The sequence below is a fragment of the Pan troglodytes genome, chromosome 12 (assembly GCF_028858775.2).
Source record: "Pan troglodytes isolate AG18354 chromosome 12, NHGRI_mPanTro3-v2.0_pri, whole genome shotgun sequence".
NCBI lineage: Eukaryota > Metazoa > Chordata > Mammalia > Primates > Hominidae > Pan > Pan troglodytes.
The window spans coordinates 120,570,872-120,598,683 of record NC_072410.2 but is presented as its reverse complement, the minus strand read 5'-3'; the positions used below and the strand labels follow the sequence as shown (position 1 = coordinate 120,598,683).

At 44.3% G+C, this 27,812-nt stretch overlaps 1 protein-coding gene across 10 annotated transcripts in view; it reads right to left on the bottom strand.

Moving 5' to 3' along the window:
• The window catches only part of MYT1L (myelin transcription factor 1 like), a 559,436-nt gene that overhangs the window by 497,053 nt on the left and 34,571 nt on the right, over nt 1-27,812 (bottom strand). For all 10 annotated transcript variants that reach the window (XM_009441909.5, XM_024354177.3, XM_009441910.5 and 7 more), the window contains exon 2: nt 15,667-15,766. The gene's annotated coding sequence lies outside the window, so the exon portion shown is untranslated. The remainder of the gene's footprint in view (nt 1-15,666; nt 15,767-27,812) is intronic.

Here is a 27,812-nt window from a genome sequence, read left to right as displayed (position 1 = left end):
AGGGAAAAACCCAAACAAGCCATTCACAAGGCAAATAGAAATGCCACTTTGATTAACTCGTGTTTTAGTGCACACCTGAGCAGGTGTCTCTTTGCGGACATTATTATATGGTGCACCCAAGCATTTGGGGTGATGTGTAGATTTGTAGCTGTGTTTCTCTTCCATCAGCCCAGTCTCCTATGTGTGGGGTGCACCCAGGCCTGGGCTGGGGCTCAGTGATCAGGGCCTCCCAAGGCCATCTATCGCTCAACACTTTCTAAATTATCTGGAGATAAAGGGTGAGGATTTTTAAAGATTCCCACACACTTATTTTAGACTAATTGTTTTATAAGATAACTTACAATACTTTTTGGAAATGGCCATGCCCTTGAATTTGTATTGAGATCAAATTGTTACAGAAGCTTCTGTATTCTCAGGCTGTGCGCTTCTCTGGACACGGTGGCTTACAAAGACCTTGTGGCCCTGCTCAACTGCAGCCCACATTCTGAGCAGCACCGCAATAGCATCTCTCAGTGTCTTTGCTCTCTTACAAAATGGGGGCACACTTGACATCTCATGAAGGTTGTGAAGGTTACAGGAGGTAACGGATGTGAGTGCTTTATATGCAGGCAGCTTTTAGGTCATTGCTGCTAGCCTGGTTCCCTTGCTGACTCCCATCTTACTTCTGCCTTGCATTCTCTCCACATGCTCTTCCCTCCAAGCTGTCATAGAGATTCCCAACAGATTCAGCTTTGGAAGCCAAGTGCCATCTGCCATTGGTGAGCCCAGTAATCTCCAGTAGCCCCTGGATTTGTGCTCCCCGGCAAGCCCTCACAGCTCAGCCTGGTATCAAGGCTCTCACGTCTTGCTTAACATCTTGACCCTTTTCTTCTCTATAGTGCCTTCTGCCTGAACGTCTTTCCTCCAACCAAGAAGGCAGAATCACAGTGGGTCCATTTGCATAAATTCAATCCTCTTTGATTCTCCCAGCCAGAATTATGTCTTGCTATTCCCAAATCATACAGTCCTTTATCTCTGCCTCCAAATCTATTCATGACTTCTGATCTAATATTAGAAAGCACATATACAACATAGCACATGGGCTGTGGACTAATGTTTGTGTCTCTCCACAATTCGTATCTTGAGCCTGATGTGATGGTGTCAGGAGGTGGGTGGGTCATGTGGAGAGTCATTAGGTCAAGAGCGTGGCGTCTTCATGAAGGGACTGGTGTCCTTTTAAGAAGGAAGAGAGAGCCAGCTCTGAGTCTTCACCTTGTGGGGATGTGGCCAGAAGAGACTGTCTGCAACCCAGGGAGGGAGCCCTCGCCACACACCAGATGTGCAGGCACCTTAGTCTGGACTTCGGAGCCTCCAGAACTATGAGAATTGATGCCTGTTGTTTAAGCCGTCTGGTAGTTGGTGCCTTGTGGCAGCAGCCTGGGCAGCCTCACACAATGTTTGTAGACAGCAATGGACTGAGAGCTGCCTGCATCTGCCTCATCACATTCCTTTAGTCATGAGCTTGCTGTCTTGTCCAGTCACATGAAATAATTTATCCCCTTTGCAAATCTATCTGTGAGTCTCTACCATGCGCCAGATAGAGGGATGGATGAAGAGGGACAGAAGGGAATGATCTGTCACTGAATCAGAGGTCTGTTCCACTTGAGATTTGCCCCCAAAAATGACACACGAGCAATGAAAAAATTACAGCCAATCCGAGCAATGAAAAAATTACAGCCAATCCCCCTAATTGGTACTCAATGTATTCAGGGATTCTTTAAGTGTGGCCATAAAAGGACATTAAGGACAATACATAATCAAGCAAAAGTAGTTAATAAAGAAAGTACAGCACAGTCTCTGCCTGCCCTGGTGCTCCTGCCCCAGCTCAGTCAGGACGCCGTGCCCCCTCCCAGCAAGTTTGAGGCTGCAGGGATATCACCGAGACTGAGCAAAGCAGTGCCGGGCATCCTGCTCATCATGACCTTCCTCTTTAAAAATCGGCTGACGCTGACTCCTGTTTCATTTCTTTTCCCTTCCTGGTCATGTTGTCGAGTTTATTATGTCAGAATGTACAAACTCCTTACCCGTGTCAAGGATGTGGCTGCGTGTTCTTCGCTTCCTCCTTCCGGGGAGCATGCCGCGGCCTTGCTGGCTCGAGAGGTCCCGTGTCTGTGTGTGTACACATGTGTTTACGGATTCTCACCATGAATCACGTCTGCAGTGAAGGGTTCTGACATCTAGCAAGGAACTGACAAGTAACCCTTTTGTTTTTCTCTGTCTCAACAGTCTGGCCAGGTCACAGGGGGACACAGTGCCAACAACATGGATTTTTAAATTAGAATTTGAGGAGCCCCCCCCCCCCCGCCAGGCATACTGGCTCAGTTGCCCACACAGTCCAAGAACACCCACCTGAGGAAGGCTTTATGGAGCTCTCTCGTTTTGTTTATTCCAGTTAATGAAAGACAATTCTTGCATTCCTAAAACAATGTTCACACACATCAGCCATGATGTGACATGATAAAGGATGGCTTAAAAAGCTCCCACCCCATTCGAATGGTGGGAATTTACGCTGCAGGTCAGTTTGTCTTTAAATGCAGATCTGTCTGCACGTCTCCTAGAGGGAACAAACAGAGCCTGCCGGCCAGATGGCCTCTCTGAGCCAAGGCGCTGAGGTCATCTGGTGGTTCTGGGAGTCAGGTGGGGCTGCCATACGAAGTGCCATAGGCCAGTGTTTAAACAACAGAAATCATTTCCTCACAGTTCTAGAAGGAGGAAGTGCAACATTGAGAAGCCAGAAAGTTTGGTTTCTAGCGAGGGCCTGCGTCCTGGCTGTCAAATGGCCACACTCGCCCTGTCCTCACTCTGGCATTGCTGAGTCTTCTCACAAAAATGCCAGCTCCCTGGACAAGGATGCCATGCCCATGACCTCATTCCAGCCCAACGACCTCCTTGGGTTTGAATTTTGGAGGGACACACAGTTCAGCCCATAACAGCGGTGTTTTTACTAAGTGGGTGGATCAATGGTAGATCTTCAAAGGGAGATATCAGAATTCAAAGAAATTTAGAGGCTGGGAAAATTGTCTTCATGATTCATTCTGCCTGTCGCTGTTAGACACTCACAGGCTACACGGCTGCCTGAACTCTGCATCCTGGCGAGGCCTCGCCCCACCCAGCAATCCCACCAGCTGCAGTAATGCCCTGCTGCCCTGCCTGAAGCTGAAGACGACAGTCACCCTTATTGCCCAGCTCTCTTCCCTCCTGCCCTGCCTGAAGCTGAAGATGACAGGCACCCTTATTGCCCAGCTCTCTTCCCTCCTGCCCTGCCTGAAGTCAAAGACGACAGGCACCCTTATTGCCCAGCTCTCTTCCCAACGCTGCTGGGTTCCAGCCCTGTCATCGTCCACTCCTGGCACCACCTGACCTCCCATGTTCTCTGGGCCTCTAGGACACTCATGGCAGGCTCTCCCTGGCCTCACCCTGCCCCCGCCCTCGCTGAGCCCTGGTGCTCTCAGAGGTGCTGCCTGCCCAAGGGGTGGGTGTCTTCCCTTTACTGCTACTTCTCCATCTCATTTCTTTGCTTAAAAAAAGTAATGGTCAGATCTCAAACTATAAGAAAAGAGTAGAAAACAAAACAAACTGGCCTCTCAGGGGAATACACTTTAGTGTGTGCATGTTAGTGAGTTCCGACAGGAACAAAATAAACAGCTTCTGCCTCGACTCCTTCAACAATATCATCTCCAGCATAGGCCTCTTCTCTGAACTCCTGAAGCCCATATTCAACTACGAATTTCTCCATTAGATGAAAAGCAGGCGTCTTGGCTTAACCTGTCTAAACTGATCTCTGGATGTCCCTCCCAAGGGCTTCCCTGCCAGTCTTTCTAGTTGAGCAAATGGCACTTTTATTCCATTGGCTGCTTGGAGGAACTCTTGGAAGTCACCCTTGATGCTTCTTTCTCACACCCCATGACCACTGGGTCAGGAAATCCTGCTGGCCCTGCACCTCCAGCGTGTCCAGGTGTCTCCCATCTCCACCCCTGGTGCCCCAGCTCCTTGCCTGTGCCCCTGCAGCCCCTGGCTCCCTTCTCTTCACTCCAGCTCCTTCTCCACCTGCAGTGGAGGGATCCTGGGACAGTGTCAGTCCCAGGAGCTCTCAGGGGCCTGTGCCTTCCGGGCCCCTTGCTGTCTCTCACGGAATCCAAAGCCTGGCCTTGTGTCCACATGCCCCCAGCGGGCTGTATCCTGCCCCCTGCCACAATTCTGGACTCTTCCCTGGTGACGCTCCTCCTCATTCCTCTGCTGGGGCACCAATGGCCTATTTACTATCGCAGGACCTTTCGGCCCTGGTCCTGCCTTCAGCCATTGAGAAAAACGCTAAATAGTGAGGGAGAAGAAAAACAAAATGAGTAAGAACAAGGATTTTCCTTAAGGATTAAAACACATCTAGAAATGACCCCTGATAAATGAGATGTTTGGAAACAACAGAGACCAATACAGAAAGTGGGTGCCATGGAGAAGTCTCAAATCCCGTCATGTTCCTGTAGGATTGGGGCTATGGTTTGGTAGCTTTTTAAATGTATCATGCCAGGAAGATTTAAATGTTCTACCTCCCCAGATAGTAATCCTCCTAAGGAGCAGTCTTTGGCCTGGTCGCCCAGCCAAAGCCAGTGTCTGGAGGGAATGGGAAGCCACTCAGAGCATAGGGCAGTCAGGGCCTGTAGGCAGTGCCTGGACCTGCAGTGAGTGTCAGAGGCACCTGCCCCAGGGTAGGGGGGCTGTGACCAGGGCCACACATCTCAGAGTGGCTGCAGCAGCGGGAGGTACCCAGCTGTGAGGACTGCTGTGCTGCATGTCTGAGAGGTTACTAAGGAGGGAATTTGGGTTATAAGAAGGAAAAACACCAGAAAAGTCAATTGTTGTTTACATGTCCAAAGGTGAGGCAGTAATATAAAAGTGTTGCTTTTATCCACCCACAAAAAAAAATTACTGTGGGTGAAATTAGAATTCACATTCTTCTTGGTATTTTTAAATATTTTGTCTCCATTATTAAAACACAAAAAAATGCTGTAAAGACCTTACAGAACACTAATGAAATACTTTTCAAATGAATATAGAGAACTGATACTCAATTATCCATATGACACATTTTTACAAAAAGAAACAAAAAGGAGAAAGGTAGGCACAAAGAAGGAAGGAAAGGCATCATAGAGAAATTATAATTAACAATAATTACTATATGTTTCAAAATAGCTAGAAAAGAAGAATTGTAATGTTCCCAACACAGAAATGATAAATATTTGAGGTGATGGTTATCCAATATCCTGATATGATCATTGCACATTGTGTACATGTATGAAAATATTATATATAACTCCAAAATATTTATGACTATTACATATCAATGGAAACTTTTAAAAAGAAAGGAAAGAAGGAAGGAAAAAAGGAAGGAAGGAAGGGAGGGAGGGTAGGAGAGAAGGGAAGGAGGGAGGGAGGGAGAGAGGACGGTGGGCATGTGGGTTAATGCATTCAAAGCACTCAAATGTCATTGGAATTTACTTACAACATAAACTGAACTTTTTTCCTAAAACATTTAGGAGAATAGATAAAGGGACATTCTTAATCACTCATAATATGTGAACACTCTTAGCCTCTATTGCTAGTATTGGAAGATTTTGTTTCAGGAGATTTGGGCTTGTTTTTATCTAAAGCAATTTCTTGGACTAAGGGGAGTAGCCTGAGAAAGAAGGTATAGTGTACTTAAAACATATTTCTAAAATAAACAGTATTAGCTCCAGCTATACAGTTGCAATGAACTATGTTTCTAATAACATCACTTTGCACAGGAATCTTAATTGTAGACCTTGTAAAATGTCTCCTTACGCTCATAGTCTCGGAACACGTTTAAAGCATGCCACGGTAAGATGGAGGAGAAGTGGTGATGAAGGCCTCCCAGAGCATGGGCAGAGGCTGACTCAAGCCAGCCTGTAACCTGGTCCAGGGCTCATTCCATAAGACCCCCAGAGCCTCCACTCGGAGAGCTGTGAGGCTCAGCAAACACGTATTGATCCCTATGTAGTACTATGAGGGGGCTGGAACAAGGAAAGCGGATGGCCACACACTGAGACCAGGGTAGTGTTGCACCCAGAGCGTGAGCAAGTGCGGTCGAGTCAGCGGGAGCCAGTGTGCTGGTTTGGGGTGGGGACCACAGCTGGAGAGTGCTGGTGGTTGGATGTCACCTTGGGCAGACACTGAGCCAGGTCTTGGAGGATAAATGGGTAGACATGTTTGTTTGGAAAGAAATTTCAAGAAAATATAATAATAAAATGTGTGTGTGTGTGTGTGTGTGTGTGTGTGTGCATGCCTGTTATAGCAGTCATGTGAAAACAAACTGCATGTGAGACTATCACATCGCTGGGGCCATTCTGGGCAGGACCTTCATCTAAAACTATTGGTCGAACCTAAAATGATGAAGCTAATACCTTAAAATCTGTTCAGTGTTCTGCGGTTTCAGCACTAGGAGCTACTTCTGGTCATGGGATGTCAGAAATCAGCCTTCCTATATATGACATGCTGAGCCCCAGTGCCCCCAGTTGGGCGATTTGGATGCTGTTGAATGAGAAGAACAAAACCAGGAGAGGGAAAGTGGTTTCCTAGAGGTCGTATCGCACCTAGCGTGAGCTCAGGCCAGTGTGCTGCATCCTGCCCTAAGTTGCCTCTTTAAAACACCAGCTCCTGCTCTGAGAGGTCTTCTCTACCTCATCCATGGAATGTGAGCATCACTTTCTTTTCATTTCAATATGTACCGTGAAAACTTTCCACATACACACTGAGCATGCTTCCTGTTGCTGCCAAGATACACTTCAATGAACTTCGCATGGGTTGATGTCTTCCCAGCCTCATGTCAGCCCATCTTTCCACCTTAACCTTCCACACAAAACCAACCTATTCTTTCACACCTCCACGCCTTTTTCTTGTCCTCAAGAGAAAGTCCCAGCCAACCTCCTCTGCCTGGGAAAGGCCTATGTATTCTTCAGTGTCATTCCCAAATGAGATCGACCTCCACCTTGCCCCAGCGGGTTTCTCCTCTCTGCCTGAAAAACTACCCTGCCTCGTGTTTGCTGCTTTATGGAGTTGTGTTTTTTATTCATCTGTTGTGTTTCTCGGTGGAATGTGAGTATTCAGAGCTCTGTGCCTGGACCACCAGATACAGCGGTGTATGAGTAATAGGTCCTCAGGGACCCTGTGAAGTCAAACAATGTTACAGGCTTCCTTTCAAAGGAGTGAACCTTTTTGCTAGGTAAGGTCCGTACACCGCAGAGACTATGCTCTGAAAGCTGGGTGTACACCCTTGCGTGCCTGTGTGGTGCCTTCACACATTTCTCAGGGCCTGCCCCCTGCACAGCCCTGAGCAGACCAGTCCTCGCTCAACCAGGACCATGACAGCTTGTGACGGGATGTTGAGGTTTCTCGATTCTGCCTATCAGAATTATTTAACTCATTGGGATGTGGATCAGACAGTTCTTTAAAATGTTACAAATATGTCAGTTAATTAATAAAGTCCTTTTACAACCACACAAAGAAATGGTTTCAGGAATCCAAGGCTGGGGAACGGGGAGGGCTATAGAGAACCAGGAAGACTCCAGTTATTTGTTTGGGTTTGTTAGTTTCCACTTCACCTTGGTCCTCCTGACATCTTCCTGTTCTGCAAGCGCTAAGGCTGGTTGTCATATGCAACGATGGTGTTAGCAACCAAGCCACCGAAAAGCAGCTTGGGAAGGCTGAATTCACATTACCATGCCTTCATTTTAGACTGAGGGACCCTTGAATCTCACCCTCTCTGCAGGTGCATACAAGACTGTCCTCTCCATTTCCCATTTGCCCGCTTTCTACTCCTCCTCATGATTCTCTCTTGCCTCCATATCAGATGCTGGAGCCTGTTACTCCACACCCCCCTGGAAGCCCTCATGAGCCTGTGCATCCAAAGGAACACTCCTGCCCCCAGAGCCCATGGTGCTTGACCACGGCACCACACATGTGCGATTTCTGTTTGCCTTTACTTCACCTGCTAAATTCCGATTGATTCTTTTTTTTCTCTCTTTTTCTTTTTTTGAGACAGAGTCTCACTCTGTTGGCCAGGCTGGAGTGCAGTGGTGCAATCTTAGCTCACTGCAACCTCCACCTCCCTGGTTCACACCATTCTCCTGCCTCAGTCACTCAAGTAGCTGGGACCACAGGCACCCGCCACCATGCCCGGCTAATTTTTTTTGTATTTTTTTTTAGTAGAGATGGGGTTTATGTTCTCTATCTCCTGACCTCATGATCCATCTGCCTCGGCCTCCCAAAGTGCTGGGATTACAGGCGTGAGCCACCTTGCCTGGCCCCGATTGATTCTTAATTTTCCAAAATGCTCCATCTTTACTCATCTTTTCACCCTTCATACCCGATGGTGATTTGCACAAAGCATTTGCTCAAGGGTGACCTTGTGGAAAACCACTTCTGTTACCTCCCATCAAGTAATGGATGACAGGGTCCCACGGGTGGACAGATTGTCCCATACGGGAGGAAAGGGAACAGACTGCACACAGGTGCATCATGGCCAGAACAGAGGAAACAGTCAAAACCCACAGTTACATACATGCTCATGTTTCCACAGCCTTCACTGTGTTTATCAGTGAAAATGGATTCTTTAGAAAATAAAGTTGTCCAGAGTCCTGGGACTGGTTCCTTTCCTGTAATAGGGATGAGTTAGAATTTAAATAGTGTGGAAAAGAAATAATTACAGGATTAAGCAGCTATAAAGTTACTGCCCTTCACGTGTTATGTAAAGGTAAACTACAAATGGTCATATAACAATTGTAATTATAGAAAAAAATGGGGTTGTATACCCTTTGCAACAGAATAAAAAAGAAAGAAAAAATACCCATGATACAGCCAGTGTTATGGCTAAGCTACCTAATCAATTAACATACCTTAATTTGAAGAAAAAAAACTATAGTATATTCCTAGCAAAATTTGAAACAATAATTTCTTTGAATATCTTTAGAAATCCATCCAATGTTATGAGTGACAGAAAAGTCAGTATTAAGTTATTTCTGCTTTTGGTTGCAAAATAGAAAAGACAATTATTAATTCCAAAACACCTTTCATATACAAAATTAGACTTCTTTTCCTATATAACAACTGTCAATCTAAGAAATTTAAAGTGGAAAGTAAAAATAAAAGCTTTTACTTTTATGAGTTAATGGTAGTGGCTATATGTGTGCTGTGTACAAGGCACTAATGGGTGGCCTACATGTGTTGTGTATATGTAACGTGTGACACACAGCAACTCATGTGATCTCCACAATGATTCCAAGAGGTCCAGGCTACTATTATCCTCATTTTGCAGAAAATGAAACTGAGAGGCAGAGAGGAAAATTTACCCCCAGACTTTCAAACATAGAAAGCTGGATTTATTTCCTGCCAGTCTGGTATAGGGATCTCTCCTCTGTCACTGTTAAGCAACTTTGCATTTATTGAAACTTTTAAGTATGGAGAATTATAAAGAGACACAAAATTTTAAAGAGAACAGTATAATAAGTCCATATACCCATCAGTTACAAAAATGTGATTTGGCCACTGTCGCTTATCTAGACCTCCATTTGATAACCATTTCTATATTATTTTGAAGAACATTCCAGAAATCATATAATTTTGCCTACAAAAGTTTCAGTGTGCGTATCTAACATATTAGAACTTTATTTTTAAACACAGGCAGGACACTATTAACATACTTAAGAAATCAACAGTAATTATGTAATATCATGTAGATGTTTTAAATAGTTGATGCTTTAAACTTCAGGGGTAAATTTAATGTATAAAGTTATATTTTTCCTGACTATATTTTAATACCACGTATTTCTTCTTAAGGGAAACAGTAGGACAGTGGTGAACTATGAAGGGATAAAGTGTCCCCTTGAGCCCAAGGCCACATCACCTAAAGGAAAGATGAACACAACACAGGAACTTACCAAGAACAAAAGGCCCCTCTCTTTCTCTTGTTCTAACTTCTTAACCACGCTTTCCCTTGCCCAGCTCTGGGAGGCACCTTCACTAGGGCTCTGCACTCCCCTCCCCACGAGCCTGTGTCTCTGAGATGCAGGAAGCGCCTGGGAGGCCCTGGACCATCTCTGCTATTATCATTCACCCCAAACTACTTAAGAGGATTCTTAAAATAAAAGGAGAGCTCTCCTCAATGGATCTTTGTTTTCAGATATTTACCATTTCTTAGTGTCTTAACAGTTGTGATGCTGTAAGGCCACTATGAAGTTCTGGGTACAGAGGACAAAACTCCCTTGGTTTTATGGTTTAAGATTGTATACAGGCTAATAGTATCTACTTTTCCTATATTTCAAGGCTATGCCTGATTGTGATGATAGTTCAAAGTATGGAGGACAATAATGCCTTCTTACATATCAAAGAATTATTATAATGATTCAGCCATTCAACATGGAAGAGGAAGAAGGAGAAGAAGAAGAGGAGAAGGAGGAAGAGGGAAAGGTGGAGGAGGGAAGGGAAGGGGAGGGGAGGGAAAAAGAGAGGTGGAGTCCAGGAGGAAGGAAGAAAACAATGGAGTAAGAAGAGAGAAAGAGGGAGGGAAGGAGGAAGGAGAGAGAGAAAGAGAAGAAGGAAGGAAGGAAGGAAGGAAGGAAGGAAGGAAGGAAGGAAGGAAGGACGGAAGGAAGGAAGGACGGAAGGAAGGAAGGAAGGAAGGAAGGAAGGAAGGAAGGAAGGACGGAAGGAAGGAAGGAAGGAAGGAAGGACGGAAGGAAGGAAGGAAGGACGGAAGGAAGGAAGGAAGGAAGGACGGAAGGAAGGAAGGAAGGAAGGAAGGAAGGAAGGAAGGAAGGAAGGAATCAAGATTATCCCTCAAATGTCAACCAACACCTGTTCCATGCCCAGGTTGCTTTTCCCTCTCAGTTCAGCTTTTTACCTTCAAGTTTGTTGGCCAGGTAGTTTCGGGTTGAGCGACAGCCTTCAAGGTATTTCCATTTTGCCATTCTATGTTCATAAGGGTTTTTAATGTATACCCTCAAGCGGGCAACACTGCACACTGGGATTTTCTTTCACTAGCTTCTTCTAATCAAAGAATGTAAACTAGGAAAGGTAGGAAGCTGTTGTTCGCAGACAGCACTTACGTGATTTATCTATTTAAGAAGCAGGACAAGTACATGGCATAAAGTCAAGGATGGGGTAAGAGGTAAATGAAACAAAAGCTTTGATGTAGAAAAATTATGTGGAATTTCAAATAGATGGGTATAAGAAGTAGTAAAAACATGTATCAGAAAAGGAGGAAATAAAGAAATAAACTATAAGTGTCATCAGAAAACATTAAAGTAAAAATTAAGAAAATTTGTATGAGCAAGAAAATTCATTTGTGGACTAAAGTAGAAAGTGTTAGATTTTCTGAGAAGTTTTTCTTCCCATAAGGAGGATTTCAAGCATATACTATTCCTGCTTATATGATGTCAAATTAGGTCATTTTAATGAATTCACCACAAAACACTAGTTAGGCATTGCATACATACCCTGGTTGTATGGTTCACAGCTTTACGCATTGTTGATTTGTTGCCATTGCTTTAGTTTCTTGCATATCAAAGTTGCCTTGGTAATAGGCATTATCTCCAAGACAACCAAGTGAACCAACTCCAAGAAACTATTTGGAGTGAAAAATTTGGAAGAGTAAAGGCGTTCACCTGCCCATTCCATATAAGACAGAAATCAGGAGCTGAGACTATGGGGTGCCTTTTAAACCGAACTAAACTTCTTCTATCCGCCCTTGTGCACATTACATAACGCTCTGCCTCAGGTCTGTCCTGCTGAGAATGGGGATGATAATGTTTCCTTCCCTAGTGTTATTTTCAGGAGGAAGTCAGGTAACACACGTCAACTTCGTAGGACACGGCTGCAGTGCAGCAGTCTGTGCAGGGTGGCCACGCGCATGCAGCATTGCAGCAGGGTCAGACCCCATCAGGAGGTGGAGAGGAAGCTTCAACCAAACAAACCATCACCTGAGAGGCATCCAGAGCTCTGTGATTTAAAACCCAGAACACCAAGCACAAAATTTCATCCTAAAATATTGTGGTTTAAGTCTCCTCAAAGATTTCTAATTCCTTCATTTAACTGATGAAGTGACTGAGGCTTAGAGAAGGCTGGTGGCTTGCCTTGGTGCGGCCATAGGGGACACACTAGGTTTTCCAGCTTTTGATGAGGGTTTGTTTTATACCAAATGTACACAACCGTGGTGATATGGTTTGGCTGTGTCCCCACCCAAATCTCATCTTGAATTGTAGTTCCCATAATCCCTGCATGTTGTGGGATGGACCCAGTGGGAGGTAATTAAATCATGGGGGTGGTTACCCCGCGCCGTTCTCATGTTAGTAAGTAAATTCTCATGAGATCTGAAGGCTTTATCAGGGGCTTTCCCTGCTTTGCTCAGCACTTCTCCTTCCTGTGAAGAAGATGCCTTTCTTCAGCTTTGACTTCTGCCATGATTGCAAGTTTCCTGAGGCCTCCCAAGCCATGCAGAACTGTGAGTCAATTAAACCTCTTTTTCTTTATAAATCATCGGGTATTTCTTCATGGCAGTGTGAGAATGAACTAATACACGTGGCATGACTTTTCATGTCATAACTAGTAATAGTGTGGGGCAAATGACTTTTGTTTTCCTTTTCATATAATTGTTGTGTAATATGTACAGAAGTGGGAAGAGTAAATGCTTGTGTCTTCCTGATTGATTGTAAAATTCTTTCCAACTAGCTCATGTAAGTGGTCAACAACTGAGGCCAAAATATATTGCTTTATAGAGATTTAGCAGACTTATATTTATGACCCAATTTCCTTGAATGGTGTGAACTTGTTAACTTGTGTATTTAGAAAAACAATAATCAAATATTGAAAATACTGTCATATGAAATAGAAATTAGCCCATAGAACCTAGAACATGTTCTGAACATAATAGATCATTAAAATATATCCATTAAATTGAATTGAATTAGACACAGTCTGTATCTCTCCAGAGGCTGAAAGTAAGAACAACAGGTGCCTATTATAAAACTGAATAATATGCAAACCCTTGACACAATCCAACAATGGAATGAGTTGCCTTGTTGAGTTGTAAGCTATCTGTTCCTGGAAATATTCAAGAAGCAATAAAAAGGCTACTTTTTAGGGGTAGGTGGCATGGGGGCAGAAATGTTTCTGTAGTGCACTCTGGAGTTTAGTATAACGAACACAATCCTAGCTTTCTTTAATGGTAGTGGATCTCGAAATTCTCAGAGTTACACATCAGAAACAATAATGGTCACTATATTAAATTGCTCATACTGAGATCTTATTTTTAAAGTAAATGTATTGTAATGCTTTTCATACCATGTATCAGAGACTCAATATAAGCGTGGATTCTGCCACTGAAAGGTGGACTTCTCAAAAGATGGATCATGTTCTCTCATTTACATATCACCACTGCCTCACACAGTGTATTGTACATAGTAGGCACTTCATACATTGATTTAATATATGAACAGAACAACAAGTGTCAGATTTTTAACTGAGTTTATGAAAATTTAGAAGATATTTTGAAATACATTTTTAGCCTTTACAAAACTAAATTTGTGCTATGAGATTAGTTTTTTCTTAAGGTTGAATTTATGAATTTATGACACTGCTATGTGTAATGGCAGACCATTCAAACTTTGGATGGTTAGCTGTGTTTTCAATAGCAGAGAACATGCAGTGATAGGACCACACATAAAACGAAGCAGGATTGTAAAGATAATGCCCTTCTCAAAAGTCTCAAAATGTATATAGTCTTGAATCAAGCAATTCTACTGTGAATTTTTCTTAAGAAAATCATTAACAGTGTGAAAGGTTTTAGGTAAAGAATGGTTATTAAAACCATGTTTATAAGGCAAAATTTTAAAAATGCAACTTATGAAATTACAATAGAGAATTGATGAAGTATATTTCAGTATATTCATAAAGTAGAATGCTAGATGAGGTAACGGAATAAAATAAGGTAACAGAAAAGTAGTTCTTCAGGCTAGGCATAGTGGTTCACACCTGTAATCCCAGCACTTTGGGAAACCGAGGTGGGCGGACCACTTGAGGTCAGCAGTTGGAGACCAGCCTGGTCAACATGGTGAAACCCCGTCTTTACTAAAAATCGAAAAATTAGCCATGTGTGGTGGCTTGTGCCAGTAACCCTAGCTACTTGGGAGGCTGAGGCAGGAGAATACCTTGAACCCCGAAGGGAGAGGTTACGGTGAGCCAAGATTGTGCCACTGCACTCCAGCCTGGGTGACAGAGCCAGACTCCAACCCCCCCAACAAAAAAAGTAGTTCTTCATACAGAAAGATACATACGATGCATAAAGGGAAAAAGGAGTAAAGAACAAATGGCACAGTTTGACCCATGTTAATTTAAAATATTTTTGAAGACTGTCAAAGAGCTCAGTCTTGAAGAATTTTAAACCAACATACTAACAGTGGTTGTCACTGAATTTTTGAATTTCCAGTGCTTTAAAAAATTATCTTATCTATTATTTTAATATTCTAATTTTTCTACAATGGACATACACTAATTATGTAAAGAAAATAGAAGTTTAAAAACTTGGTCTCTCTGGCAGTTTGATGTTAATGCAAAGAATGACATTGAGAGGATAAGTTTCTAAAGATGTTGACACCAAAAATAAGAGTACAGAGATGATGCCTTGAAAAGTATAATTTTTGAACCATTAAAAATTAGTTGTGTAGCAAATAGAGGACATTGGGTCCAACAGATTGGTTTATTTCTCAGTCTTGCTGGAAATTAAATTTGTAGCACTTCTCAATTCCACCCACTCATAATTGGAAGACAGAGTGAAGGCCACAGAAGCTGAGAGTCTGCTTCAAAGTCCCCAGGCAGTAAGGGCTGCTCAGACCTCAAACCTACACGTGGTCAGGCAATGCTACTCTTTCATGCAGCTGAAAATTTACACAGTTATGTCCAAGACAGATTTCAAAAGGGATACAAATGATTCCCAAGGATGTGCGTCTATGGAAAAAGGAAACTACAGCCTCAAAATGGGGCTCTGATTGGAAGTAAGCTCTGAAGTCCGTGCACCTCTGGCTACCTGTCCGACCTCCCTCTGCCTCAGTTTCCTCATGTCTACAAGGGATGGTGGCAACTTTCTTACAGGGTACTCAAGGGCTTCAAGAGAGCCAGCCATGTCTACAATGTGGCCTCACACGAAGCAGGCACTCAGGCTAAAGTGAAGGAGTAGGAGTGGGAGGAGTTTGAAATTCAGAAAACACCACGTAAGTATAACGAGAAGAATTAGGAAATTAAACATAACTATATGTTTTTGGATCAAGTTCTCTGCTTGGTTCAGTTCATTTATGAAATATTTAGATTATAGGTGATGCTTTCATCAGTATAAAGATATAAGAAAAAGTAATAGTTGATGTATGAATTAAACATGTATATGTAATTGACTAGACAATGGCATACAACTGAAGCACGTAAGCATTAAAAACAGCAAGAAATAACCGGTGCAAAAGAACCCAGTTGCCCAAATTCTAAATCAGTCATTGCCTTGTGAGTTCTGCTTGTTTTCAGGTACCTCCTTTACATTCCTAATACAACGGTAAGGTCCCATTGCAATTCACATACCACACGCTGTGATCCCTCAAATGTCAACGTGGATTGGACAAACGTCCAGGCAACAGCCGCACACACCTCGTCCTTGGCTACAGCCTCCACATGACCCGCCCTGCATGTAAGAGAAGAGGAAGAAATGGTTAATGGAACTGGGACTCTTTTCTCTTGAGTTAATGGGAATGGATAGTTTCCCTGCATCTTGAGCTATTCTCATTAAAGTATTGAAGGCCCTACGCACACACAGCCACACTTGCTGAAATTTATCTAAGGAGTGGTCTTGGAGTTAGACACTCCTACTGTATCTCCTCAAAATTGTAATTTTTTTTTTTTTTTGAGACAGAGTCTTGCTCTGTCACCAGGCTGGAGTGCAGTGGCAGGATCTTGGCTCACTGGAACCTCCGTCTCCCGGGTTCAAGCGATTCTCCTGCCCCAGCCTCCCAAGTAGCTGGCACTACAGGCATGCACCACAACGCCCAGCTGATTTTTTATATTTTAGTAGAGATGGGGTTTCACCATGTGCTATGTTGGCCAGGGGTCAGGGTGGTCTTGATCTCCTGACCTCGTGATCCGCCCACCTTAGCCTCCCAAAGTGCTGGGATTACAGGTGTGAGCCACTGCGCCCGGCCAAAGTTGTACTTCTTTTAAAATAAAAGTCTGTCCTTTAATAAAAATGAAAGAACAAGGTCAGTTGTGTGAAACTTGAGAGAGTCCCTAGGTCTCCGTCCTCCCTACAAAGTCTTCTAACCCGGGGAGATGAGCTGGAGGTGAGCTCCATGCCCAAAAGGCTGCTTGTCAGGCAGTGATTGCAGTTGCAAGAGAAGGTTCTGGACTTAGGGAATGCATCGCGAATTGCATTATGGCAATGTATGCAGGTTCAATAGGGACCTCAAACGCAGCTTGCCTATCTAAGGCCATATCAGGACAAATGCCACAATGAAAAATAAGAGGTGTTTAAAAAACAGAAGTAAAGAAACATGCACAGACCAGGAAGTTTCCCATATTTCCTATTTCCTAGGTTCACTTGGAAAACTGGGGTGGTGGAAGAAAAGGACAATAATTCCTTTGGAACATTAATTCAACTTTTTCTACCCACTAACCATATTCGTTCCAATTTTAGCAGTTCTGTGGGAGGAAAAATGAAACATGAAATTCTCCTATGCTTTCAACTTTGCATATCTCTTTACCTCTACCTGGAATGCCCTCCCCTTTCTGCGCCTTCCCAATTCTGCCTAGAAGCCACACTTTCTATTTTGTGACACGTTCCTGGTGACAGAGGAGCAGGGATCTTCATGGTAAGAGCAGCACACATGTCAACCACTCCCATTTCCGAGTATCCAGCTGAGAAGCTACACACTAGGTCAGACACTGCAGGTTCAGTATCTCTCTTAATCCTCAAAGTCGGCATCATTATTTCCCTGTACATTGGCTCAAGATGCTGCCTAACCCCTGGAGACAGAGCTAGAGCATGTCTAGCAGGGGTTCAAAACCAGCTCTTCCCAACTCGAGGGTGCTTTCTGCTGCTGCAGGCTAGCCTCCAGTTTCTCAGACCCTCCAATCAATCCTCCAATTCTTTGTTCTTCATTCTTCTTCTTCTTCTTCCCTTTTTTTTTTGTGAGATGGACTCTCACTCTGTCACCCAGGCTGGAGTGCAGTGGCGTGATCTCAGCTCACTGCAACCTCTGCCTTCCAGGTTCAAGTGATACTCCTGCCTCAGCCTCGTGAGTAGCTAGGAATACTGGCGTGTGCCACCACCCCTGGCTAATTTTTGTATTTTTAGTAGAGACGGGGTTTCACCATGTTGGTCAGGCTGGTCTCGAACTCCTGACCTCGTGATCCACCCACCTCGGCCTCCCAATGTGCTGGGATTACAGGCATGGGATTACCACCCCCGGCCTGTTCTTCATTCTTCTAAAAGGAAGCATTGAGCATTTGTGACATGCTTTGGCTCACACACAGAAACTTTCTCTTTTGCAGATAGAATTGATGACTCTTCCAGGACAATGTCATTCATTACTAAAACGTGGAGGGCATCTTAGATCATTTAAAATCAAATGAAATATATGTACACTTCTAAAAGAAGTAATGCAGATAATCAAGTTTCGAATGATTTCTAACAAATTGAAAAAAATAAAACATAGAACCCATTAGTAAACTTTTATGAGAATGTCTGGTCTTGGGATTTTACTTTACAACTGAAAATGATAATAAATTTAGTTTCTACTCGGGTTAAAGTGGACTTGCCTATTGCGAGTCAATAATAAATGGTCTAATGGGTTTAAGTGGCCTCACATGGTTGGCTACACTTGGACACAGCAGGAGAGATCATCTGTGGTCAAGGGTGCCAGCAACACATCTACCTAAAGCAGCAGGCATTGGCTTTGGAGAACTATGCCGGGACACAGCAGGCTTCCCTCCCCACCCACCTGCACTTGAAAGGCCACCTGCAGAAGGCGGGAAGGGTGCGTGAAATCACGAAGGCAGGGAGTGGAAGAGACTTAGTGTCAAAGCAATGTCACTAGGTTCTATTTCCCATTCTGTTATCATCACCTAAGAGAGGGAGACACAGATACACACACACACACACAGACACACACACACACACAGATTTCATCTAAAATTGCCATTGCTTTGAGGCCAAGGCAGGCGGATCACCTGAGGTCGGGAGTTCGAGACCAGTCTGACCAACATGGAGAAACCCCATCTCTACTAAAAATAGAAAATTAGCCAGGCGTGGTGGTGCATGCCTGTAATACCAGCTACTCCGGAGGCTGAGGCAGGAGAATAGCTTGAACCTGGGAGGCAGAGGTTGCGTGAGCAGAGGTCGTGCCTTTGCACTCCAACCTGGGCAACAAGAGCGAAACTCCGTCTGAAAAAAAAAAGTATTTGAATCCTTTTTAAAAATTCAGATAATCCTCAAGTAGCTTACAAGACTTTAGGTATTAAATTTTTAAGTGTTGAAAAAATTGACTAGACGAAGTTATTTAATGTCAGGACCATTATCTTTCAAACATTTTGTTAAGCATCGCCAGCATCCTGGTGCAAAATTCTGGACATAAGACCTGTTCAAACACTCAAAAGTAAGTGATTTACAGAAAATCAGCTAGCATGAGTCAGTCCCAGTCTTTTTTAAAAAATAAATTGTTGAAAAAATATAAATACTGTATTTACTGAAGATGGGAAAGTGGCAATTTCAGGAGCACAGAGTGACTTTCTCATTTGCAAAATGAGGATAATGGATTAGATCATCTTTAAGACTCTCCTTTTGACCTCTGAAATCCAGCTTTATTTCTCAGTAAGAGCTTGGTCTTTTAAATTCATATGGATATTCTAGTTAATTAATAGTTATTTCATATAGTCTTTTAAACAAAGTTGTAGTTATTTCTGTGTGGATATCACCACGTTTTAGGCAGAGGAGAAGCACTTGCCTTGCCATGGAAATTGTAATAGCAATGAAACTCAAACTCTACTAAGCCCGACTAACTCTACAGCTCAGTTTGAAATTTGGAATTTAACCTACTGGAGATTTAAGTAGAGTAATAGCTAAACACAAGGCCTTATATTAAGAACTCTCTGGTGGGGTACACACATCATTCTAGAATATTTACTCACCCCCTTTTTTGGCTTCTTCAGACAGACATCAGATTTATCCCTAGATAGATCATCTGGTCTAATTTCCTGACACACTCTAGTTCATTTCTAGAGACAGGGAAGATATATTTATAATGACCTAAAAGTAGGGACTATGTGCCAAGTACTGAATATGAATTGTCATTTAATCCTCATGACCAGGTAGACACATGACAACATCAGTTTTACAGATCACAGAAATGAGGCCCTGGGAAGATACATCACTGGCCTAACATCACTTAGTTTGTCAGTAGTAGAGTTGGATTTGAATCCTGATCATCTAATTTCTCAGCAAGCGCTCTTAAATACCACACTCAAACCTCAATGCAATTAAAAGGAGCTTTAAAAAAATGAGATCATCATATGCCTAGACAGAGCAAAGTATTGAGAAGAGCTGAGCAAAGTGTTTCTCATTATCTGGGTCCTCCACACCCATGCAAAGAGCAGGGCGTGCACCAGCCTCATGTGCAGTTTACCTGGAAATGTGCCGTAAAGGTGAAATACACAAAAGATTTGGTCACAGCATGAAAACAATGTAAAATATCTCATTGGTCATTATGTATTGATTGCTTGTTGATATTATCATATTTAGGTTAGATAGCTATATTATTAAAATTAATTCCATCTGGTTCTTTTAATTATGTTTAACATTTACTGGAAAATGTAATATCACATATGTAATTCTTCCACTTGCATTATATTTATATTAGACAGTGCTGATCTAGAGTATCAGTTATCAGGTTAATTTTACAATGAGCTACACTTTGGAATTTTATCAGACTAGAGCCACATACACATGTTCAGCTTGAACACCTCTTTGCTAGGGAACAATATAACCCATTCAATTCAGTCTCAGCAATGCCAGGCTTATATTCTTCTTCAAATCGATAGCTTCTTAACTCAAAGTTACTTAATAATAAAAGTTATTTTCTCCAAGATAATTATCCTGTTAAAAATGTTCTACCCTTCAATATAAGCCACAGGCTTGCATGTTAAGTAGCTTTCCTGCAGGCTTCTGCAGCTCATGATGTCAGAGGTAGGTCAAGATTCCTTATCACCAAACGGAGCCCACGATGACACTTGTCTGGGCAGACAGAATCCTCCACTAACAGCAGAGTAAGACTGAAGAAAACAGAGGGTGATGCCTGTCCCTTAACCCTGAGAAAATCCCAGTAGGTGGCCCTGCCTGGCTAGGGTGGGAATACCCTCTGTTAATCATACTGCCAGATACGCTGAAGTTTTATTGCATGTTGGCCAAAAAGCTTTCTTTAAATGCACTCAAGCTTACTTATTTATAATTTTTAGGCTTTTACGATTTTACCCCATCTTTCAAGCATACTAGTAGTATAGTGGTTCATACTCTTAATTAAAAACAATTTTTAATTTGCTGATTATCATTTTTTCAGGCCTGTCTAGTTCCATATAGTGAGCTAATTTTTACATATATCTTATAGAAAAGCTGGGCTTACATAAAAAATATCTGCAAATATGTCAGCATAAAGCAACAGCCTCTAGTAACAATAATGAAAAAACATAACAACCTGCAAATTGCTGTGTTCACTTGAACAGTCATCCTTCCATAAGACTGAAATAAGAAGAGCCCTTGTACCACTGCCTGATCTTCTGCAAACAAATGTAACTCCCCCTCACTGGTACCACCCATGGAATAAAAACAGGCTAAGTGGAATAGAACCAAAATCCTCTCTAACTGGGGTGAGAGCATGGCTGATACTTTAAAGCATTTGATATCTGAGACATTAGGTGAGTTTCTTAGTATTGCCTGAAGAAATTATTTTAAGTGATTTAGATGTGGATCCAATTAATAGCCACAGTCATAAATCCCCAAACTCCAGCTCACCTGTGTCATGGCATAAACAGGGCTTCACTTCAGCACTGGCAGCAAGGGAAGGTTCCCAGGAGGCAGATCCCAGGAGATGGAGGAAGGAGAGGAGAGTGTGCTGAGAGGAAATGTGCTCCCTGGGGAAGACCTCCCCATAGCAGGGCTGGGATCCCCAGTGGGAGTCTGGGTATTTATGTTCTGACACTGGCCTTGGCAACTCAGCATCGCAACGCTGCCACATGAGCTCATGATGTCAGCCACACAGCCACAAGTTGCAGGACACGGGCAGAGAAGCAGTAGAGAAAGTTAGAATTTCTAGATTCAAGTCTAGAACCTTGTCTTGGAACTGTGCTCTGTATATCTGAGGGCCCCATGGTCACCCCCAACCTCTGATGGAGAAACGTTTATCTGCAAGGAGAGGGAGCTGGGGAAGGCCCAGAGCCCTGGCTTCCACTTCCATCTGAGGAGCGAGAACTTCGTCTGCTTTTGTGTTTTAAAAGGTTCTTTATTTGCTCAAGTCTGAAGTCGCTGGATGACCTCATCTTGAGGACTAGCGTGCTGTGTGCTTTATCACATGCTATGTAATAGCAAGAACATGTTATACTCACACAGTTTGTATAATTAAAGGACTTACATTTTAAGGAAATACAACTCTGGTGTGGGTATAAAGATAACAATGAAGAAAAAGAGTCATTAAAACTTAATTGCTCATCACATGTGCCAGCCAAGTTTAAGAACTACAGGTTAAAATGACAGCATTCTGTTAGCGTCCATGCCCCCAGTCCACACATACACACACATGCTCTGACATAGAGGCAGGAAAACATCATGGTTTAAAGATGTGGTTCCTGGACCTGGTTGCATATTCCAATTACCCGGGACCTTTGGAAAGGCACTGACCCCTGCCTGCAGAGACGCTGATCCAATTAGTCTGGGGTGAGGCCCAGGCATCAGTATTTTTTTAAGGTCCCCTGGTGATCCTGATGTGTGGCCAGGGCTAAAAAACACTGGCTCAAAAGAAATGCCCAGAACTAGCAAAAGAATATCCAGATTTGAATTGCTATTCTGCTAGTTCTTAGCTGTATGAACTTCAAAACACAACCACTTCCTCCATTAGATAAAGAGGAAAAAGATAAAACATTGACAACACCAGCCCACTCACCTTCTAGGGCCGTTATAAAAATCAATTTAGATTATGTAAGGGAAAGGCTAGGTAAAAAAAATGAAAGTCAGTATAAATTATGTTTTTACTTAAGGAATAACTCAGAGCAACATTAAATTCTCCTATGCTGAGAACCCTGAGACAAAGCACAGAAGCAGGGTAAGAAGCGAGAATGATGAAAAAAATCAGAAAAAAAGGGTTGCGATTCTGGGTTTTAGCTACAAAGCCACCGTACAGCCTTCCTGCCTCCTGACTATGAAACAGTGATTTGTGATTTGAGCTTAAATCTCTTTATGATATAAAACGAAAATGTTCTGGGCTCAGGACAATTAGCTAGAGAAGCCCATGATTTTACAGGTTGGAGCTGGAACTGAAGCCCCATGCTTGCCCATGACTTCAGAAGATTTAATCTACAGGCATTTACTCCCCGCGGAAATGGAAGAGGTGACTGTTGGAGATGGGAGGCAGGAGACTGGCCAACAGGCAAGTGTCCAGGTCTTTGTCCTGAAGAAGCTCATCACACAAACTGGAAGGTGAAAATCAAAAGCGACATATTTGCTAATGGGACAAACAAGAGGATGCCGCTCCGTTCGAAGGAGACGGGGTGCGTGATGGGTTTTGAGTCCCGGCGCCCTGGCCTGTGTGGAAAGTCGGGTGCTGCACCGCGTACGCTGGGTGCGGTTGCAGGTGGACAGCAGCTTCCCTTGCCACGTGCAGGCGCCGAGCCAGCCTGGCTCCCTGACCCACGCACCCTGTGCCCCCCGGTGCCAATTCTTGCATTACAGGAGCCCACATGACCGGGTCTGAAAAGAACCTAAAAGTCACTGTCTCACAGAGTATTTGATAATTTTTAGTATTTCTATTCACAGCCTAGCTTTCTCTGGAGCATCTCACGAGACGTCAGAGTGCGATTCTAAGAGTGCAGAGGAGCGCTCGACAGCCCGCAGGTGCAGGGCGGGGCGGGTGGCTGTGCCCGGGCTGAGAGGAGCGGGTGGGGCCCGACTGCCCATCCAGGGCGCTGCTCTCTGAGCCTGGGCCTCAGCTGCGTGGGCTCTGCTTCCCTCTGTTGGTGTGGAGCGGGAAGGAAGGAATCTTCCCAGGCAAAAGGGGCAGCAAGCAGGGCAGGTGAAGGCTCTACTATCCTCAGATGCAAGAATTCCTGCAGAGTGACTGGGGGCGGGCGCAGGGGCCTGCAGCTCTGGGGTCCGTGGCTCAGGAAAGACTGAAGGCTGCCCTGCTCAGCCTCTCCTGAAGCTGAGTCGGTGCCGCTCAGGCCAGCCTGCCCCCTCCTTGGTTTGGGATAGCAATTCTATTCCCAAACGTTACATGAAAACAAACCTGAAATTGGAGAAAAAGTCCTTGTGAAATGCACAAAGGACTTAACGGTTGGCTATGGAAAAAACTGTTGGGAAAATTCCCCACTTCGATTTCCTTTGCTATTTTTTATTTTCTTGTGAATGTCAGGACTCCCATATTGCCCTCAGCAGTGACACGGTTTCTGGACAGGACACTGCAAACCCAGAGGTGGTTCGTCAGCACTCGGGGACAGCCTCCCATCCCTGTTGGGGCTCAGCGCGGGGCCCTGCCGGGACAGGTGCACAGACATAGCCGTCTGTGTGGCCCTCACGGTCCCAGCCTCCGGAAGCCACATTGAGAACACTGTGCTCAAGTCACACAGAGAGCAAAGTTTGTATTTGTAAATTTAAAAAAGACGAAGTGGTTCTACATCCTGATATCACAAGCAAGTTTGCTTCCAAGGAATCAGACATATTGGATAAACTGTATCTGACAAACTATTCTCCCTAATTTATTTTAACCCCAAGTCTGTACACAGAGCAATCAGAAAGACATTTGAGATAAGGAGAGTGGGATAGGAGAGGAACGGATCTGTGGAAATCGGTGAGACGGGGAACCAAGGCACGCTCTTTTCCCTGAAACACACTCTGCAAAAGAACATTTTCCTCTGTCTTGCTTGTTTATGTTTCATTTGCAAATTCTGCTTACAGAGAAAATCTGAAGTCATAGAGGCAGGATCCAGAAGATAGAGGCTCTGGATCTGGGGCCAAGACAGCCACCCTGGAGGCATCTGGAGTCAGAGGGTACCAGCTTAGCGGCTCGGGGAAGTGAAGCCTCAAAACCGTCATTGGCATCAGGTGCCACTGGCCTCATGGGGCCTTTACTACGGCAGCTGTGTCCGTCTTCTATGTAATCCAAAGGGCTGAGGGATAAGAAAAAGAACAAGAACAGCACCGAGGAGGGAAAGAAAATGCCTGTGTCTTCTTAGGGGAGCCTGCCAAGTGCACTAAGGAAAAAGGAAGGGTGAGGGCTTCAGAGCTCCGTCCCCAGTGCCCAGGTACTACAGATAGAGAGAGGACCTCATTCCCCATTCCCCCACGCTGACTGTGCTCCTTGAGGACAGAGCACCCTTGGTTAGAGGCAGGTCTGCAGGAGCAGGGCGTGGAGGGTGATGGTGAGCACTGTTCCCATACAGGTGGAGCTGGGCTGCCCTCGGAGCTAAGGAGGTGGAGCTTAGAAGAACAAAGGCTTCCAGGTGAGGGGCCTGAGGGGGTCCCCGGGGAACAAAACACACCCCTGAGGAAGTAGTAACTGGTATAAGATGGTGTGTCTGTGTCCCTTAGGTGCACAGGGACAAAGCTTCCGCCTGAGGCTGCCCTGGCCCTTCTGGGAAGCACCTGCCCCTCGGCCTGGGGCAGGAGGTGGACACCAACCCCCAGGCGCAAGACCGGCCCCCTCCCTCCTCCCGGCTCCTCTGGAGTCAGACGTTTTTGAAAATGCACAAAGCAGAAGGAAAGATGTGGGACGAGATCCTTGGAAGGAACTCAGGCTTGTTCATGCCCAGTTCCAAGAACGCCAGCCTGCTCCGTGCTTGGCGCGCCTCTGAGGGACGCTTCTGGATAGCATCAGCCATGGGAAGCCAACGGCCACCAGCACGGGGGGCAGGACAGGGCCCCCCGCTTTCAGTGGAATTGGATGGTCTTGCTTTAAAAAGTAGTGGGGTGAATACAGAGGTGAGTAAGGAGGAAGAGAAAAAAAATCTGGGTTCTAAAAGATATCTTCATCTATCAGTGTAAAATATTAAATTATGGTGACAGCTCAGACCCTGAGGAGTGAGGAACATGAGAACGGCCGAGAGACAAGCATGGTTGGTCACAGGTGACGGTTAGCGACTCACGGGCGGTGCCCCGGTCACTTGACTCTGCTTAGAAAGCAACTGGCCATCTGAGGGGAGCCCTGTGGTGAGGGGAGCCCCTGGCATCCTCTCAACTTATGCCAGGCCCCAAGCACAACAAAAGCCTGGCTGTCCTTGTTGCATATCTTAGGATGGTTTCAATTTAGAAAGAATGGGGGAAGAGAGTTGGCAAGGACTGAGATCAGATGAATTTTGACTTGAGCTCAGCACAGCATCACCCAGAAGCCGCGTCTGATGCCCGCGCCTGATGCAGTTCATCTGAGGCCAGGCAGCCCAGCAAGGCTCAGCTTAAGCCACTGAACACATGCTGGAGACTGCATTGCATTCGAGATGTGAACGGAAGGAGGAAAGAGAGGGCAGACAGTGAAGTTGAAATTACCTCATTCTACACATGAGGCCAAAACTGAGTTAAATCTGCTTCACTTTCCGCCTGTTCTTTTTACTGGGGAGGCTGAGGGTATCTAAGTCACATGTAACTAGGAATAAACATTCAGCCCATTATTACTCAAGTGTCATCGGATGCTCATTTCACCATTTACCTTGTAGAAGAAATCAATTATTAAGTATCTGTTGAAAGCAATAGTGTGTGCAAAGACTTGGTCAGGGTATTGTAGAAGACATTATATTACATTATATTATACAATAGTCCCTGTCCACAAGAAGCTAACATTCCGGGTGGAGAAGCAATCAATGTGCATAAATGAGATCAATAACGTGCAGTTAAAAGTGATGTTCTTTTTTTTTTAGGTGGTGATCTCCCCTTCAATCTAGGTATTCAGGCAGATACCGGATCAGCAGGTGAACAGCAGTCAAGATTTCCGGAGAATCCCTGAATTAGGAGAGATGCTGGATGGTGTGAAATCTATGATCCGCCTTTCCTGATCACAGTCTGTGATACTAAAGCGTGCTGAGGCTTCAGAGCAGATGTGATAGGAGCTCAGGAAAGAGGAAGCTGAGACAGAGGAGCCAGGAGCAGAGCTCTGTAGCCCAAGTGTGATCCGATGGGAAGAGACAGATGAGGAAGGGCGTTCCAGGCAGAGGAAACTGGTATCACACTGCACTGAAGCCAGGGACAGGGACAAGGGCAATACACCTGGAACAGGAGGTCTCCTGAGAAACATTTCCTCTGCTGGGTGCTGTCCACTCAGTAAATTCTATGCTGTGAGGCCATAGAGCCAGACAGCTTTTTCTGCCACCCAGCTGTGGCAAGAGGTTCACCCTGAGCATCAGTGCTTTGCATTATGGGGGATGGAAAACCAACCCAAAGGGAATGTGGACAGTGTGGGGGTGGGGGCAGAGGAGGTGCAGAGAAAGATAGAGAGAGAGATAGAGAGACAGACAGACAGAGAGAGAGAGAGAGAGAGAGAGAGAGAGAGAGGGGATGGGAGGTAGCAGAGAGAGACAGAGGGAGAGAGGCAGAGGAATAAAAGCAGAGAAAGAGAGAGAATAATAAAGCTAGAGAGAGAGAGGTTGGGGGGGAGGAGAGAGAGGTAGAGAAAGAGAGAGAAGAATAAAGCTAGAGAGAGAGAGAGAGAAGTTGGGCGGGGAGGGCGGGGACGATAGAGAGGCAGAGAAAGAGAGAGAAGAATAAAGCCAGAGAGAGAGAGATTCCAAAGGCTGGCAACCCAAATACATACAATCAAGCAACCCAAGAGCGGAGTTACATTTTAAAAACTCAGCAGGATAAATATAGAAAATATAGACAATTTTATTCTATTTTTCAAGGAGGTGCCTATAAACCAAGCCAGAGCCAGTCAAAAGGAAACCCTTGGTGGTTGAGAGCTTTGCTATAAAAGTCACCTGAGGTGCAGCTAAACTTCCTCGTGTCACTGCTCCTGAAACAAAAGCTATTTAAGAGGCAAGAGAAAAGAGTGCCTTTTAAAACAAGTGGAAGAAGAAATTGATTCCAAAGAGGCCAATTCTCTATTAAACAATGCTTGGCCTGTTCGGTAAAGTGTCACTAGTCCCATTTAGATCATTTATTTTTTTTAAGAGAAAAAATGTGATTCACAGTGACAACTATTTCCATTTTGAGGGTTTTTCCTTTTATTCAAGAAATTAAAAAATATAAACAAAAGCTTTGTAATTACTATCGAGATTTTTTTGTGTATGGGCATGGTATATGCTTTTTATTTCCATCTTAGCATTTCAGCAGTGGAGCAGATGTTTTGTTTTTTTCTAGAAATGCTGTCTGGCTAATGTCATTAACTCCAGGAGAAGAGAGAGGGGGAGTGAGAGTGAGAAAGGGGCGTGTGGGACTCTGTCCGTGGTACCTCAGGCCCGGTGGGGACACAGAAAGGAGAGACGCTTCAGGAACG